Source organism: Camelus ferus, chromosome 1 (genome assembly GCF_009834535.1).
Source record: "Camelus ferus isolate YT-003-E chromosome 1, BCGSAC_Cfer_1.0, whole genome shotgun sequence".
Classification (NCBI taxonomy): Eukaryota; Metazoa; Chordata; class Mammalia; order Artiodactyla; family Camelidae; genus Camelus; species Camelus ferus.
In genome coordinates, this window is record NC_045696.1 from 66,350,292 (window position 1) to 66,366,596 (window position 16,305).

The window sequence follows — 16,305 nt, forward strand, 5'->3', positions numbered from 1 at the left end:
GAGAGGAATGTCTAAAAATCCACAAATGGGTTTTTTTGGGGAATTTAAGAAATTAATCAGGGATAGTTTAGTAATGTAACCATTACTTTAAAGACATATGTTTAGTTAAAGAAATCAGGTAATTCTGTACTTTATAACCTTAGAGTGATGGCTATTCTTTATTATGTGCTTTCACAGTCTTTTGCTTACAACTCTAGTATAACATTTACTTTGTCTTACCTTTTATAATAACTATCAAAATAGGAATGATTCTCCACTAAGACTGTAGTAGTGAATAACCTTTGTTTTGTTGGAGGTTTCCAGGGACACCATGACCTGGCCTACGGGGATGGCTGCAAGAAAAAAGAATGCCTGCAGCAAGATTACAATTCAACCACACCCCCTCCCTTATTTTTTGTGTAAAAGGAGCCTGTATTCTGACTAGAGCAGGATGGTTCTCCAAGACATTAGTCTGCCAGCCTCTCGGTCTGCTGGCTTTCTGAATAAAGTCACTATTCCTTGCCCCAACACCTCGTCTTCCGATTTATTGGCCTCTTGTGCGGCGAGCAGAACGAGTTTGGGCTCGGCAAAAAGACCACAGGTTCCTAGAGGGTAAGAGTAAATGTATTTGATGAAGTAACACAACCGTTGTTTAATGAAGACACCATATGTGATTTTAGCTCTCTCAGGAAGTTAGGACATTTCAATCCTTAAACCAATTTTACTGCCTACCTATTTCTCAAATTTCCCCCGCAAAGTGCTATCTTCATGGATATTGAAGTTTAAATTTTTTCAATTATTTTCCAGATTATTGCAATAGCCTATTAAATAACCTTTCTGCAGTCAGATTTGCTTGCCTTAAAATCTCTGCTCTACACTGCTGCCAAATTGATCTTTCTAAACATTAATCTGATCGGGTCATTCCTTGCTTGTCCCTACCCTATTATATTAGTCAGGACTGTGGCAGGAAATCAATGTCACACACAAATGGGGTAATGGAGAAGAGTTAAATGAAGGGGCTGTTTTCAAAGATGTGAGCAAGATTAGAGGAATGGTAAAGACCTCAGGACTCTCGACTGGAGAAAGCCACTACCACAAGGCACCCTAAAAGGGAAAGGGGCAGGAGCTTTACCAAAATCAGGCAGAAGCACGGTAGCTATAAGAAGCGAGTGCCAGATGAGACTGTGGTCCTAGGTGGGGGAACACAGCCATTGCCACGCCCAGCTGATTCAGATCGGGTAACCCAGAAGTAGAGCATAAGACAGGTAATCTTGTGCAAGCGACCTACGAATAAATACTCAGCCAACACCTGTGAGGGAGCAATGAGAGTGAGAAAAGGCGAAGGATGAAGTTAGGCAAAAATGTGATTTCAGGAGAGGTTTAAGCTCAATCTAGCCCCATAGAACACTCTGGAACATAGATTGCACCTAAACGTTTTCCTGCCCAGAAAAAGGAGGACTGTACTATCTAATCTGTACACTAGTTAGTCATTGGCAGCTTCCTGACCCCTGGGGGAGGAGACAGTTTAACTTCTTAGAAATCTCTGGGTGTGACAGCTTCAAACAGCTGGGGGCAATCCTCCAGAGAAGCACGTCAGCTTGAGCAGTTAGCAGCCAAGACCTGCAGCCACTGCGGGGTGGGTGCACCCACCCAGCCTAAGCTCTACCCATCTGTTCTCAGCTTCTTCTGCTCTTGGGTTGGTCTACACTTCTGGAAAAAACTTGTAAGGGGAGCATTATTAGGATGAATTACAGCCTTCTTTGCTGCAGCTGGTTTTAAATTTGTAAATGATACTCATCATCTCCTTCTCCCACCCTTCTAAATTCCTCTTATTCTCCCCTAGAACTTTAGTTGGTCTCTGTGGTGTCTTTGATGAGATGATTCAAACTCTCATGGCTGAGAGGTTTGATACCCTTGTTCCCATACCCTTGCCAGGCAGCGATGGCTGTACTTGTTCAGTGACGGTTAAGTTAGGCATGGAAGTGCCACAAGATATCCTGTAGTTCAGCTAAGTACCAAACATATTCTTCCGTGCCCCTATTAAGTGACAGCAACCCTTGGGGACCATCAGGTTAAAATGCCCTAGTGTACACAATTGTGCCAGTATGGCAACTCCTTTCTTTGCTTGCTGGTCTTTTTGAAGAATTCTATGTGATCAGCTGTCAGCCATGGCTTAAGTTCTGTGGGACTTTTGCAATGTCTCTGAGTAGAAGTATCTCTGCTCCAGGAAATAGGACCTCTAGGTCCACAGGGTCTAAAGCTGAGAAAACAGGAAACAGATTCTCTCAGTTGGGTCCTGGAGTGATCATATAATAGAGCCACTCCTTCCTCCATCTCTTGGTTTCTGAACTCATTTTCTACCTATTTGAAACACAGCACCATACATGGCCATTGGTTTAGAATAAAGGTATTGCTTCCTGAAGGATAGTGTCCCCATTTACAGGGTCTCATCTCCAAACCGGTTTTGCATACGTGCCTTGAATGGGTGTTTCCATGCTCTATGCAGGTCAGCAGCCACCAAATGGCTCACTAGTTGGTAACACCAGAGGATTTACTTGTTGTGTTCCCACCGCCATGCTTCTTTTACCATTAAAAGGGTCTCTGGGTCTGAGGTGATATTATGTGGGATCCCAGTCTATAGATCACTCAGTAATTCTTTACATGACATGCTGAGATAGTGCTGATAAAAAGGTAAACACACACATGGAATATGTTTCACTGTACTCAGGACAAAGAATTGCCCTTCTCAGGATAAGAGGGGCTCAGTGTTATTAACTTACTATCAAATGTTTGGTTGGTTTCCTCAAAACATGTTATCATATCAGGGGTTCAGTATCAAGACTTTGATTCTCGATAGGTTGGACATTTAGCTGGGGCGTTATCTAGATCAACATCAGTGAGAAGTGAGCCCATGCCACTGGGTCCATAGATAGTCTCCCTCTCTGTTACCATGGACACTCCATTTATGAGTCTATTTGGCAAGCACAGAGGTTGGTTTATAGTCTGTTGCACCAATCATCCTCCATACCTGATTGTTTTGTGTCTCTTTGACAGTGGATGCCCTCTGATGGGTGTTAACATATGATAGTAAATTCCTCTCACTTTGTGTCCATTCCCACATGTCCATCCACATTCTTCTTCCTTGGACCTCTTTCCTCCTAACATGCCCCCAACCAATTAGCCAAGCCTTCCACCATCGTCCGTGCATTTGTGTTTATCTTTATTTTGAACCACATATCTCTCAACAAAATTGGATGATGAATAATGCTGACCAAAGCACCCTCTACTATTCAAATTTTCTCATCACTACTGTCTTTCAAGGTTGCCTCTGAGTGAGGCTGTTTTGTAACAGCAGCCCATTTGGGGCCCAAACTAAAACACCAAGATGAACCATCCATGGACCAATTCTGGGTTGTTTTCTTCTTCTACTAAACTGATCACAAGGAATCATCCAATGAGGCCACAACTGTGAGCTATGTGGGTGGTATGTTTTGAGACTGCTGGGTAACATGGAAGTCTGAGGTACTTGTTTATCCAGCTTACTTATGCCCTTTGGACCTACTTAAGGTGACATTTAAAAATATAACCCTTCCATTTTTATAAGTAATTGCTGCTGAGGCTGCTAAAGTTCTGATTTGGTGAGTCTGACAGCTACCAACTCACAATGAGCAGCTCTGGTGTTACAGTTGTTTGATGTCCCTTGGCCAGATATTTACTCTCCTTGCGATCCTGACTATGAAGGGGAAGTTGGACTACTACTCCCCAGTGGAGGTACGGTAGAGTGTGTCCAGAACACAGGAGAGCCTGTAGGGCATCTCTTAGTATTGCCATACCCTGTGACTAAGTCAATGGCAAAGCATAACCACCTAATCTAGGCAGGACCACTAATGGCCCAGACCCTTTGGAAATGAAGGTTTGGGTCACCCTGCTACATAAAGAACCATGACCAGCTGAGGTGCTTGCTGAAGGCAAAGGAAATACAGAATGGGTAGTAGAAGAAGGTAGTTATGAGTAACAGCTATGATCATGTGACTAGCATTAAAAACAAGGAGTCGTGAGTATTTCCTCCTAATTTTGTTATAAGTTTTGTGTGTATTTATACATATATTAAGTAAATAGCTTTATTTTGTTTCCTCCTCCTGAGAAGAGACTAGTAAATTTTCAGTTGTATGCAGGATAGTTGTTATCATGTAAGGTGAAATTATAACTTTGTTTTTGTTTTTATTTGGAGATTTAAGTAAGGTTTAGGAAGATACATAAAGGAAGGAGGCCGGATGGTGTAGTAGGGGACACACAGCCAACCTCCCCCAAGGAACACATCAAAACATATTTACATGCAGAGCAATTCTCACTGAAGACAAACTGAGGACTGTCAGAAAGACTCTTACATGATGAAGGCTGTAAGAAAGATCCACACAGAGCTGAGTAGGAAGGGAAGAGAAGTGATTATGTTGGGACCTGTGCCCCTAGGAGGGGACACAGAAGATAATAGGAATTACATGGGATCAGAGATCTTCCCTGGGGAGTGAGCAGTTTGAACTATATATGTTGTCCCTGAGGTCTGGGACCCGAAGCCCCTTCATTTGATCACAAACTGGTGGACTGACAGTGGGATAGCAAGAAGCCTAGGCTCGACTTGTGAGGAGCACACACACACAAACTTGCTTATTCCTGAAACAGGACAGAGGAAGCAGATTGAAACTGCCCTGGTCTAGCTGGTTTCCTGCAACCATCCCAGCACATGCCCCAGCCAGAGACAAGTGCCCTTGTGCTCCAGCAGCTTGGGACCTGATCCCATCCCCAATAAGGCAGTACTGATCACTGAGCAGGGAAGAAGCCCCAGCTCCCACCTGGCTCTCGCTCTAGCCCCTCCATTGCCAACTTCACCTCCCACCAAGGTGATAGCTGGTAGCGCAGCTTGAGGGAAGGCATGACTTATGTTCACTTCAGACCCAGCTCTCCCACCAAAGTCTGTACATGCAGACTCTATGGAGATGATCCCACACAAAGATGCCACTTCCCAGACTGGGATGCATAACTTATTCACCTAATTTCAAGAGATAAATAAAGTCAAGCAAAATGAGAAGATGGAGGAATTTGTTTCAAATGAAATAACAAGAAAAAAACCTGAAAAAAATAGCTAATAAAAGAGAGAGAAATAATTTACCAGATAGAGTTCAAAGCCTCAGTACTAAGAATGCTAACTGAACTTGGGGAAAAGAACAGAAGAACACAGTGAGAATTTTAACAAGGAACTAGAAAATATTAAAAGGAACTGGTCAAAATTGAAGAATACAATAACTAAAATGAAAAACACACTGGAAGGAGTTAACAGCAGACTAGATGATGAAGAAGAATGTATAAGTGATCTGAAAAATAGAATAATGGAAATCACACAATCAGAACAACAAGAAGAAAAACAAATTTAAAAAGAGGGCAACAGTTTAAGGAACCCCTGGGACAACATTAAGCATCAGTATTTGCAATATGGGGGTCCCAGAAGGAGAAGAAAGAGAAAGATGGATCAAAAATATATTTAATGAAATTATGGCTAAAGACTTCCTGAAGAAGGAAATAGATATTCAGGTACAGGAAGAACAGAGGGTCCCAAATGAGATGAATCCAAGGAGACCTGCATCAAGAATTATCATAATTAAAATGGCAAAAGTTAAAGATAAAGAGAATTCTAAAGGTAGCAAGAGAAAAACAAAGAATGGCATACAGCGGAAACCCCATAAGGTTACGAGCTGAATTTCTACAGAAACTTTGCAGGCCAGAAGGGAGTGGCATGATGTATTTAAAGTGCTAAAAGATTTAAAACCTACAATCTATGATACCATACCTAGCAAGATTATCATTCAGAATTGAAGGAGAAGGAAAACAAAAACAAAAACAAAAACAAAAACAAAAAACTCTTGCCACTTCTATTTAACATAGTATTGTGTGTTCTAACCACACCAATCAGACGAAAAAAGAAAGAAAGAAAGGTCATCCAAAATGGGAAGGAAGAGGTAAAACTGTCATTATTTACAGATGGCATGATACTATATATAGAAAACCCTAAAATCTCTACCAAAAACTATTAGAAATAAACAAATTCAGTAAAGTTGCTAAATATAAGATTAATATATACAAACCTTTGCTTTTCTGTACACTAATAGTGAACTACCAGAAAGAGAAAGGAAGAAAACAATCCTGTTTAAAATTGTATCAAAAAGGATAAAATACCTAGAAATAAACTTAACCAAGGGGGTGAAAGGCTTATATACTCTGAAAATTACAAAATGTTGATGAAGGAAACTGAAGATGATACAAATGGAAAGATATCTTGGGCTCTTAGATTGGAAGAATATTGGTAGAATTTCCATATTACCTTAAGCAATCTAAATATTTAAGGCAATCCCAACCCATAACATTTTTCACAGACCTAGAACAAATAATCCTAAAATTTATCTGGAACCAGAAAAGACCCAGGATAGTCAAACCAATCCTGAGAAAAAAGAACAAAGCTGAGGGTATCATGTTCCTTGACTTTAGACTACATTGCAAAGCTAAGTTATCAAAACAGTATAGTACTGACCCAAAAATAGACACTCTGATCAATGGAACAGAATGGAGTTCCCAAAAATAAACACATGCATTTATGGTCAATTAATCTATGACAAAGGAAGTAAGAATATACAATAGAGAAAAGATAGCCTCTTCAATAAGTGGTGCTGGGAAAACAGGACAGCTACATATAAAAAAAATGCAATTAGAATATTTTCTCACACCTTGCACAAAAGTAAACTCAAAATGGGCTAAAAACCTAAATGTAAGACTGAAAGCCATAAAACTCCTAGAAGAACACTCTTTGACATAAATTGTAGCAATATTTTTGTATGTCTCCTCAAGCAAAAGGAAAAAAAAGAAAAAAATAAACAAATGGGACCCCAATTAAACTTAAGTTTTTGCACAGCAAAGAAAACCATCAGCAAAAAGAAAAGACAACCTACTGAATGGGAGAAAATATTTGCAAATGATATAACCAAAACAATATCCAAAATATATGAACAGCTCATATAACTCAAGATCAGAAAAAAAAAAAAAACAATCAAAAAATGGGGAAAATACCTGAATAGACATTTTTTTTCAAAGAAGCCATTCAGATGGCCAACAGGCACACGAATAAATGCTCCACATCGCTAATAATCAGAGAAATGCAAATCAAAACCACAATAAGATACCACACCACACCTTTCAGAATGACTATCATCAAAAAGACTACAAATAAGAAAACGTTGGTGAGGATATGGAGAAAAGGGAACTCTAGTACACCATTGGTAGGAATGTAAATTGGTATAGCCACTATGGAAAACAGTAAGGAGGCTCCTCAAAAAATTAAAAATAGAACTGCCATGTCATCCAGCAATTCCATTCCATTCTTGTATCCCAAGAAAACAAAAACACTAATTCAAAAAGACACATGCACCCCAATGTTCATAACAGAACTATTTACAATAGCAAAGATATGGAAGCATCCTAAGTGTCCATCAACAGATGAATGGATAAAGAAGTTGTGATACACACACAGACAGACACACACACACACACACACACACAAACACACACACACACACACACACACACACACACACACAATGGAAGATTACTCAGCCATACAAAAGAATACATTTTGCAATTTCCAACAACATGCATGGATTGGAGGATATTATGCTTAGTGAAATAAGTCAGACAGAGAAATACAAATATGGTATGTGAAATCTAAAGAAGTAAAATGAATGACTATGACAAGAGAGAAACAGATTCACATATATAGAGAACAATCTAGTGGCTATCAGTGGGGAGAGGTAAGGTGGGAGGGGCAAGATATGGGTAGGGATTAAGAGGTAGAAACTATGTATAAAATAAATAAGCTACCAGGATATATTGTACAGAACAGACTCTACAGCCAAAATTTTATAATAACCTTAAATGGAGTATAAACTATAAAAATACTGAATCACTATGTTGTACACCTAAAACTAATATAATATTTTAAATCAACTATACTTCAATAAAAATACAAAATAAAATTTAAAACTAAAAAAAAATGTGCTTAAATGCCAAGTTGACAAGAGTGGACTTGTGATGGTTAACTTTATGTGTCAACTTGACAAATACCTGTAAAATAACATTTATGAATGTGTCTGTGAGGTTGTGTTTGAAGCAATTAGCATTTGAATCAGTAGGTTGAGTAAAGGAGATCTCCCTCACACATGCAGGCCATCATCATCCAATATACACAGGGCCCAAGAAGAACAGAAGGGCCTTAAAGGAAGGGTGAATTTGCTCTTTGCCTGAGACAGGAAACCCATCTTCTCCTGCTCTCAGACACTGGTGCTTCTGGTTTTTTGGTCTTTAGATTTGGACTGAATGACACTGTCAGCTTTTCTGGGTCTCCATCTTGCAGATGGCAGATGGTAGGACGTCTTAACCTCCATAATCATGTGAGCCAAGTCCCATCATCAATATATATATAATTTTATTTATATTTACAAAATATAAATGTATTTTATATATTATTGGTTCTGCTTCTCCAAGGAATGCTAATACAGCACGCCCAGAAGCATTCCAGCAGCTGCCCCATCTTGAATGGTGTTCTCTGCTGCCGATGGTTATGCCCTTGTTTCAAAATCTCAGGTTCCTGTTTGAAACTCTTCTGTTGGAGCTCGCCAGGGACTCCATACACATCTTTTTCTCCTACAAATAATTCATGCACCATTATAGGCTCTTCTGAATCACATGACCCAAGTGGTAGGACTGCTTATACCATATCTTCTACATGCCCTTTCTTGCCCACGGCCCCTACTGAAACCTGGCAGCTTTCCACAACACTTGCTAAATCATTCAGTGCTGTTTTCCCAAGTGTGGTATTTGCTGCACATTGCTTCTTCTTTAATGGTAGGATGCACAAGGTACAATAATTTCTGCTTTACCAGTGCCCCAACATTGGCTCCCTAAAAGGGTCACAGATATGACAAGCCGCTGGATCTTTGTATGGCTTATCTCTCCCACTCTCTGAAGCTCACGTGTCTTATCATGGTATCCAGAGTCACCTAAGCTATGAATTCAACCTTCTCTGAAGTTCTGCTGTTCTTACTATTAAGTCCTGTGCCTGGTCACCAGCTCAATATGCCCTCCAGCTGTAGGTGATAAGGATCTCTCTAAAGACCACCAAGGAGGACCTCTGACTTTCACACTTAGTTTTAAATAGATGATTAGTTATTTTTCTCTCCTGAATGCACCAGCAGGCACTCACCAGTAGCCACCCAACTTCATGTTCCTTAATTTTATTATTTTCCCTGTATCTCTCAAATGCCAGAGATCCTGCAAAAGCTAATGCATCACCATCATCTTAGCAATGGTGCTGCTACAACATCCAAGGAACTATCCAACATCACTAAAGGGTCTTCATTGCCATCCGGCTGATGTCTGATCCAACTCTAAACTTAAATCTTTAGAGTTTGCTTTTGGGGATGATTTCTGGCACCAATTATCTTAAATCAGGTTCCCTAGAAGCAGAGTCTGAGGCAGAGAATCTTATGCAAGTGATTTATTCAGGGAATGCTCTCAGGATAAACCTTTGAAGGGGTGAAGAAAACAGGATAGGGCAAGAGACAAAGCTAGACAAAGATGTGATTTCAGGAAAAACTCACCCTAAACCTGAACCCATTTAGGGTTCTGGAGTCTCAGCTGTTTACAGAGGTTGCACTATCTGTATCCAAGGGTGCTGGGCTGTTACATACTTGTATTAGTCAACCACTGATTACTGACCCCTGGTAAAATGGAGGGTTGCATAATTTCCTAGACATCTTCTGATAAGACAGCACTGACGTGCTAAGGGATCTCCCCATTATTGCTAAAATAAAAGTTGTCAGTGGTCAATACCTGAAGCGTCTGGGAGATGAGTGTATCATCCTGGCAAACAAAATAGGGTGGGACACCAATAAGATCTGACATGCCAGTCCCACTCCCCTCCAGCTCTCTGATTTGTTAAAGGTGTTTCTCTTTGATCAAAGTCAGAGGGCAACAGAGACCAGGGAGGCAATTGCAAAGATTCACCTCCTAGGGCACAGAGCAGGGTGGAGACGGTTGCAGAATGAATGGAGAGGAGCACACAGAAAAGTTCCTGTGCTTCTACATAAAATCACTCAGGGTTTCCATATAACCTAAAAGATTAAGCCAAAGTCCTCAGCATGGCAGGTTCTTCATAGTCTCTCCTCCTGGCCTTCCTTGAATCTTTATACTTCATGGCTATTTACCTGATGTAGCATATGCTCTGGCCAAAATGTCTCAGACTTTTACTTCTGAAATACTTTTCTTCTTGCCTGGTATTCCCCTTCCCAATATCATTACAGCTTCCTCCCACCCTACCAAAACTTCCTCCTACTGTGCCAAACACACACACACAGCTTTATCCTAACAACAATCATTCAACTCTATTTCTTTGTAAGTCCATCTCTCAAATAGATCTTGAATTCCTTGAGAAGAAGAATAGCTTTGCTCTTGCATTGCTTTGGCACAGAGTAGCAATGAGTGAATGAATGGAAGAAATAATGAATGACTCAGTCATATCCCTCAAAGTTCAGTTTTAAGTAACATCTTTCTCATGCCAACTCTGTCCTCTCCTTCCTGTCTCCAATTTTAGATGTCCCTTCACTCTTTACCTACATTTTTCATAGAGCTTACCAAAGGGCATCACAATGGTTTGGTCAGATGCCTGTCACCGGCACTAAAATATGAGCTTTTCGTCATTATATTTCCAGTGCCTGGCAAATAATAGCTCCATGAAGAATGTGACAGATAGATAAATGATTGAATGAGTGAATGACTGTAATAGACAGTGACAAACCATATCATTTCCAGGAGAGGGAGCATATTTTCCTTTTTTCAGAATCAGAGGAAGGATTGTAAATTACAATGGGATTTTAATAAGTGTGGCATGTTCAATAGGCTGCACAGTATTTGACAGAATATCATAGACAGATGATAGATTTATATAGAGAGAGTATTATACTTAGAGTAGTTTTATCTGATTAGTTCTCACTTCCAATAAGGGAACATTTCCAATGTATGGTATAAGCAATTTTATATATAGTTTTTGAGTAAGGATACATTTAAGTTACAGTGTTTTAAGGTACCCAACACTGCTAACTTGTTAATATATTTAGAGTTTCATCCCCCCAAAGATTTCTAAGACTCTGTTTAATGTTTAGAACAACACCATTTAGACAAAATAGTCGTAAAGCACCTTGATCTGAAAGTTGTGGCTCTTCAGCCACAGTTCTGAAACCCAAGATTTATTTCATTCAAAAAGCTTCTCTTGCAGAATCTTTCGGAGAAGAAGCCTTTATCTCATTCTTTGGGGTGCTCTTTTAGTGAGCTGCTGCATACCACACACATTGAGTCTACAGCACGGAGTCTCAGCTGTTCGTGAACTTTGTTGAGTGCAAAGGTTTATTTGCATAAAGTCTGATAGCTTTTGACAGAACTATAGCAATTCTAATAGCGAAAAGAGTCATCTGTTTTTCTAGACACCTGATTAAAATAAAGAAAAGAGATGAAAAGATGTTTAAACATGTTTCAGACTAATAATGTCAAGTCTAATCCAACTGGAAATATAAGTATTCTCTTGGTGTTCCACCTTCTAATCTTGGTCCTTAGTAAAGCAAACTATACGTATCCACAATTCACAGGCTCATTTTCCCTATTTTTACCCAGCTTCTTCTTCAGTCATAGTATATTTTATCAGTAAAAAATAAAAGCGTGTTCTGTTATCTCCGATTAAATCGTCTCTGTTCAGTTTTCTTGTACCTACGGTTTTGTTTTATTTTGAAGATTAGGGAGCAAATTTACATGACTCAATGATGTGCTTTTTTTCGATCTTATCATTCCTTCTACCTTAACACATAAAGGAAAATTTTAGGAGTTGGAAGTAACCATAGAGATAGTTGTATCTGGTCTTCTTTTTTTATCCATGTGAAAAACTTCAGTCTAGAGACACTGCACAGGTGGGTAGGTGGCTATGCTAGGACAAGAAACCCATTTTCCTGATTAATATTCTCTGCATCTCCATTCATCCCATACTACTATTAAGGTGCTATTAATGCCTCTATTCACTCACTCATTCATGAGTTCGTACACGTAAGCTCTTAGAATCTTAGACCTTAGTGTCTGGTGCATATAACATCTAGTAATATCTTATTTTCCTTATAATTAACTACTATTTAATTAAATTATTTCATTACATGTAATTAGAATTTTCATTAAATTATCTTTAATATATTTACGTTGCCTCTCTTCAAGGAAAATCACTGTACTTTATAAAACACTTACTCACCAAGGTAGGTAGAACAAAAGTCCCTCCCAAAGATGTCTGTGCCTTCATGCCCCAAATCTGGGAACACGTCACATTACATGGCAAAGGCAGAATCACGGCTGCAGATGGAATTAAGTTTGCTAATCAACTGACCTTGAGTTGTGGAGATTATTTTGGATTATCCTGATGAGACCAATGTTATCATAAAATCCTTATAAGTACAAGAGGGAGGTTAAAAATTAAAAAAAGAGAGAGAGAAGAGAGTTAGCAATGAGAAAAGTACTTAGCCAAAGTTGCTGACTTTGAAGATGGAGGGAGAGAGCCAAAAGCCAAGGACGTGTCTGAATGCAGCCAAGAATGCAGATGGCGTCTAGAATCTGGGAAGAAAAGGAATGAAGCCTTCAGAAAGGTAGGAAGCCCTGAGAGCAACTTAATTTGAGCCCAGTGAGACCCATTTCAGTCCTCTGAACTACAGAGCTGCAGGATAATAAAGGTATTGTTTTAAGTCATTAAATTAGTGGTAATTTGTTACCAGACCTCTAAGCCCCAAATATACTCATTTTAGAGGGATATAAAAAAAATTAATGTAGAACTTGTGCATTTGGCCAAATCAATGGTAGGACTGCAACCAGAACGCACCAGCACAGTGCCAAACAATAGAAGAGTCTAAGATGATGGAACGTCCCACAGCTGTATTGTCCAGAGGGTCGCCATTCACTACACTGAGCTCTTGAAATGTGGCAAGTACACCAGAGAAACTGAAGTTTTCATTTTATTTAAAATTTAAATAGCCACCTGTGGCTGGTGGCTAACAAACTGGCCAGCACAGTTAGTGTCTGGATTATGATTAAACGCTTCTCCCTTATCCTGCCAAGGGACTGAAAGACAGTTCTCACAGAATAATAATGTAACAAGTCAGAAACAAGTCTTTGCCTGCTGTAAGTACTGGAGCTGCTGTGTTTAGTAAATTATATACTCAGTAAATATTTAATGAAGCTCGTGGGAATGTGGTGGCCGCTGCCATGACTATCAGGAGGAAGAGGAAGACAGTTACTGGGAGGAAGATAACAACTTTCTGCAGCCAAATTCCAGCAGGCTTGGCCTCTGCTGCAGTAAGGCCAGAGGTTTCCAACCAACAAACTGCTCACATTCGGTGGCCCTGACCCCACACGCATCTGATATTACAGGGCAGAGTAACAGAAAATCAGTTTCAAATTCATTCGTAACTGTAGGACTTTTGCAATGTCGTGTTCTTTGTCCTCTTTGAATTTCTCCTGTTTACTCACTGATCCTGGTTCCACCTGGTTTAACCTCTACCTTGTGCAACTTTCATAGAATAACTTTGTCTTTTCTAAGGTTTTCTCAAGTGGGGCAAAAAAAAAAAAAAAAAGGGTTGGGAGAGAGGACCTAAACAGTGGCAAGTTTTATTCTGAGACTTTAGTTTTTAATTGGAAGGTAAAAAGTGCATACACATACGTGTCTTTGGAAAAGTAATTTCATTTAGTCTTGATTATTTTTCAGTGGGTTATGGAATTTTAGTTATGAATTTATCCTTCATTTTATGACATAATGAAGCGTCTTCTCCTGTTGCAAAATTTTCTCACCTCTACCCAACTCTCCATTCTCACTGTTAAGCACTGGCTCAGATCCTGATTGTCTTCCTATAGTACCAGTTATAATAAGAGATAAGACTTACCGAGCAGTTAATATGTGCCAGCCCCTTCTCTAATAACCCTCTCCTTACCACACCACTCAGTGATGATGGTGACACTGGTATCCTTATTTTGCAGATGCAGAAATGAGCATCCAAAGGATAATAACTAACTACCCTATGTTACCCAGCTAGCAACTGGCAAAGGAAACGCAGCAAATCTGGAAGGAGAACCCCTGCTCTTAGCCATTTTTTGCCACATTGACTTCAACAACTTCACAGGACACTGCCAGTGAGCATCAGTCTGAAGGCAAATCATAATTAGTATCTTAGTATTATAAAAATAGTGTAGTCAATCTAATAATTTAACAGCTAGTTAGCTTATACCTTAGAGTAAACATTTGGCAATGAGATAATATTTTTCCAGCAGACTAGAGGTAGTTTCAAATTTCTGTTTCTAAAAGTCTCAGGCAGAGGACCTAGAATAGTGAGCATACATTCAGACTCAATGAATGTCAGGTACTGTATTCTTGAATTGGGACATATTTATGGCCAGTGCACCTGGGATGGCACATAACACATAGTCTCACATCCTGCCGTGTATATGATTAAAGCGGGAGGGCAGGGAGTTGAAGTCTCTGGCTTACAGTATTTCAATATTCCCTTAATACTATTTCTATAGTCCCTTAATTTGACAGCTAACTGCTCTCCAACATACCAGTGAGCTAACCTCTTCATAATTCTTCCCATTTTTCTCTCAGTTTGGACCCTCCAGTCCTGGCCTCCAGCATTTGCCCAGATCACAGTCACATTCTTCTAACTGGAATGCACTGTGGTACCCTACCCACAATTCATCTCCACCATCCATTCTTCACTCTTCAGAGTAATGTTGTTAAAAACATGATCAAACAAACCTGACTCGGTCTTGCTCCTCCTTAAAACCTTTTTCATGTCTTTCTATTGCCCTCAAGAAAAAAAAAAATCCAAATTCCCAGGTAGAGCTAATCATTCATAGCTACATATTAATTGGAAGAAAAAATCTTTAATACCCACTCTTCTTCACCAGTCCTCCCTTTCTCAAATCTTATTATTTCTCCATAATAAGCAGAGTTGCAATTTATAGTTCACAATCATGGATAATACAACTGTCCTCAAAAATCTCTTAGGAAAGAGCCATAGTAAATACTGACATACTGTGTGAATCCACAAGGCCCAGCTTCATCTCCGTCTTTGAAATGGTTAAACAGAGAGAGGGAATCAGAGTCCTGTTTCCCATCACGTGCTCTCCTTCAGGGACACAAGTAATGTCTCTGTCCTGTGTTGATGGACAAAACTACCCAGCATTTTCAAAGATTTGATCACTCTTGGCTCAGCATAAATACTTTAAATCACATAAAGGCATACAAGATTCATCTCCACTCGTCACTGGCAGGTGCACTCTTCTCTGTCTCCAGTGCTGCTGCCTTTGACATTGGTCAGACCCTCTCACCAGCCCATTTCTATGCTAGTTCCACAGCCTTTCATTAACTGACTTCTATCTCTGCCTCCTGCAACCCAGGAAAATCTTTCTAAAACACACAAATCTGCTCAAGTTCTTGCCTAAAATTCTGGGACCACTTCTTGTTGCTTAGGGCACGATAAAGCACACGTTCCTTAGCAGAGCAAGCAAGTTCTGTCAATTCAACTACTCACTACACACACTTCCTATGTGCACATTAGCACCAAGAATCTACAGCATCCAGAGAAGTAACATAAGAGGATGAAGCAAGAATAGCAGACACTGTGGAGAAATGGGAAACCAGAGAGCCCATGGAGAGCCACACAGTATGGCCATCTCTTTTTGATCTGACTCTAGACTTTTTAGAAGGACTCATTCAATTTTTTAAAGTAAAGGCTAATTTAATTTTTGGATAATTACTGGGCAAAATGCGTGTTTAAGCCAAATTTGAGAGGCAGCACACCAGTTTGTAACTCTGCTCTGCGTTTCAGTATAAATTCTTTCCTTTGCCTAAAATGTTCTCTCCCTTATGTAGCTGGGAATTTAGTTCAGATATTGAGTTCAACATGATGGAATGACAGCCTGCCTACCACCCTCTAATCTGTGGCCATGGAATGCTCACTCGGTACAGCTGACAGTGATCACATACTGTCCAAGTTCTGGACTCAGCATTCCACAGACACAATCTTAGTTTTGTTTCCTTCTCACAACACTGTGAGTTGGATATATTCATTTTACGGATGGGGAAGGAGAGGCACAGAATGGTTAACTAACTTGGTTAGCATCATGTCTAATGCAGGGAGAAAGCAGTCTCAT

General features: G+C 39.7%; 1 long non-coding RNA gene across 1 annotated transcript; it reads left to right on the forward strand.

Moving 5' to 3' along the window:
- The first annotated feature begins 12,610 nt into the window (after nucleotides 1-12,610).
- LOC106730131 lies at nucleotides 12,611-15,256 on the forward strand. Its single transcript, XR_001366564.2, has 3 exons — nucleotides 12,611-12,749; nucleotides 14,131-14,283; nucleotides 14,753-15,256. It is a non-coding gene; the product is annotated as an uncharacterized LOC106730131 (long non-coding RNA).
- Nucleotides 15,257-16,305: the final 1,049 nt, after the last annotated feature.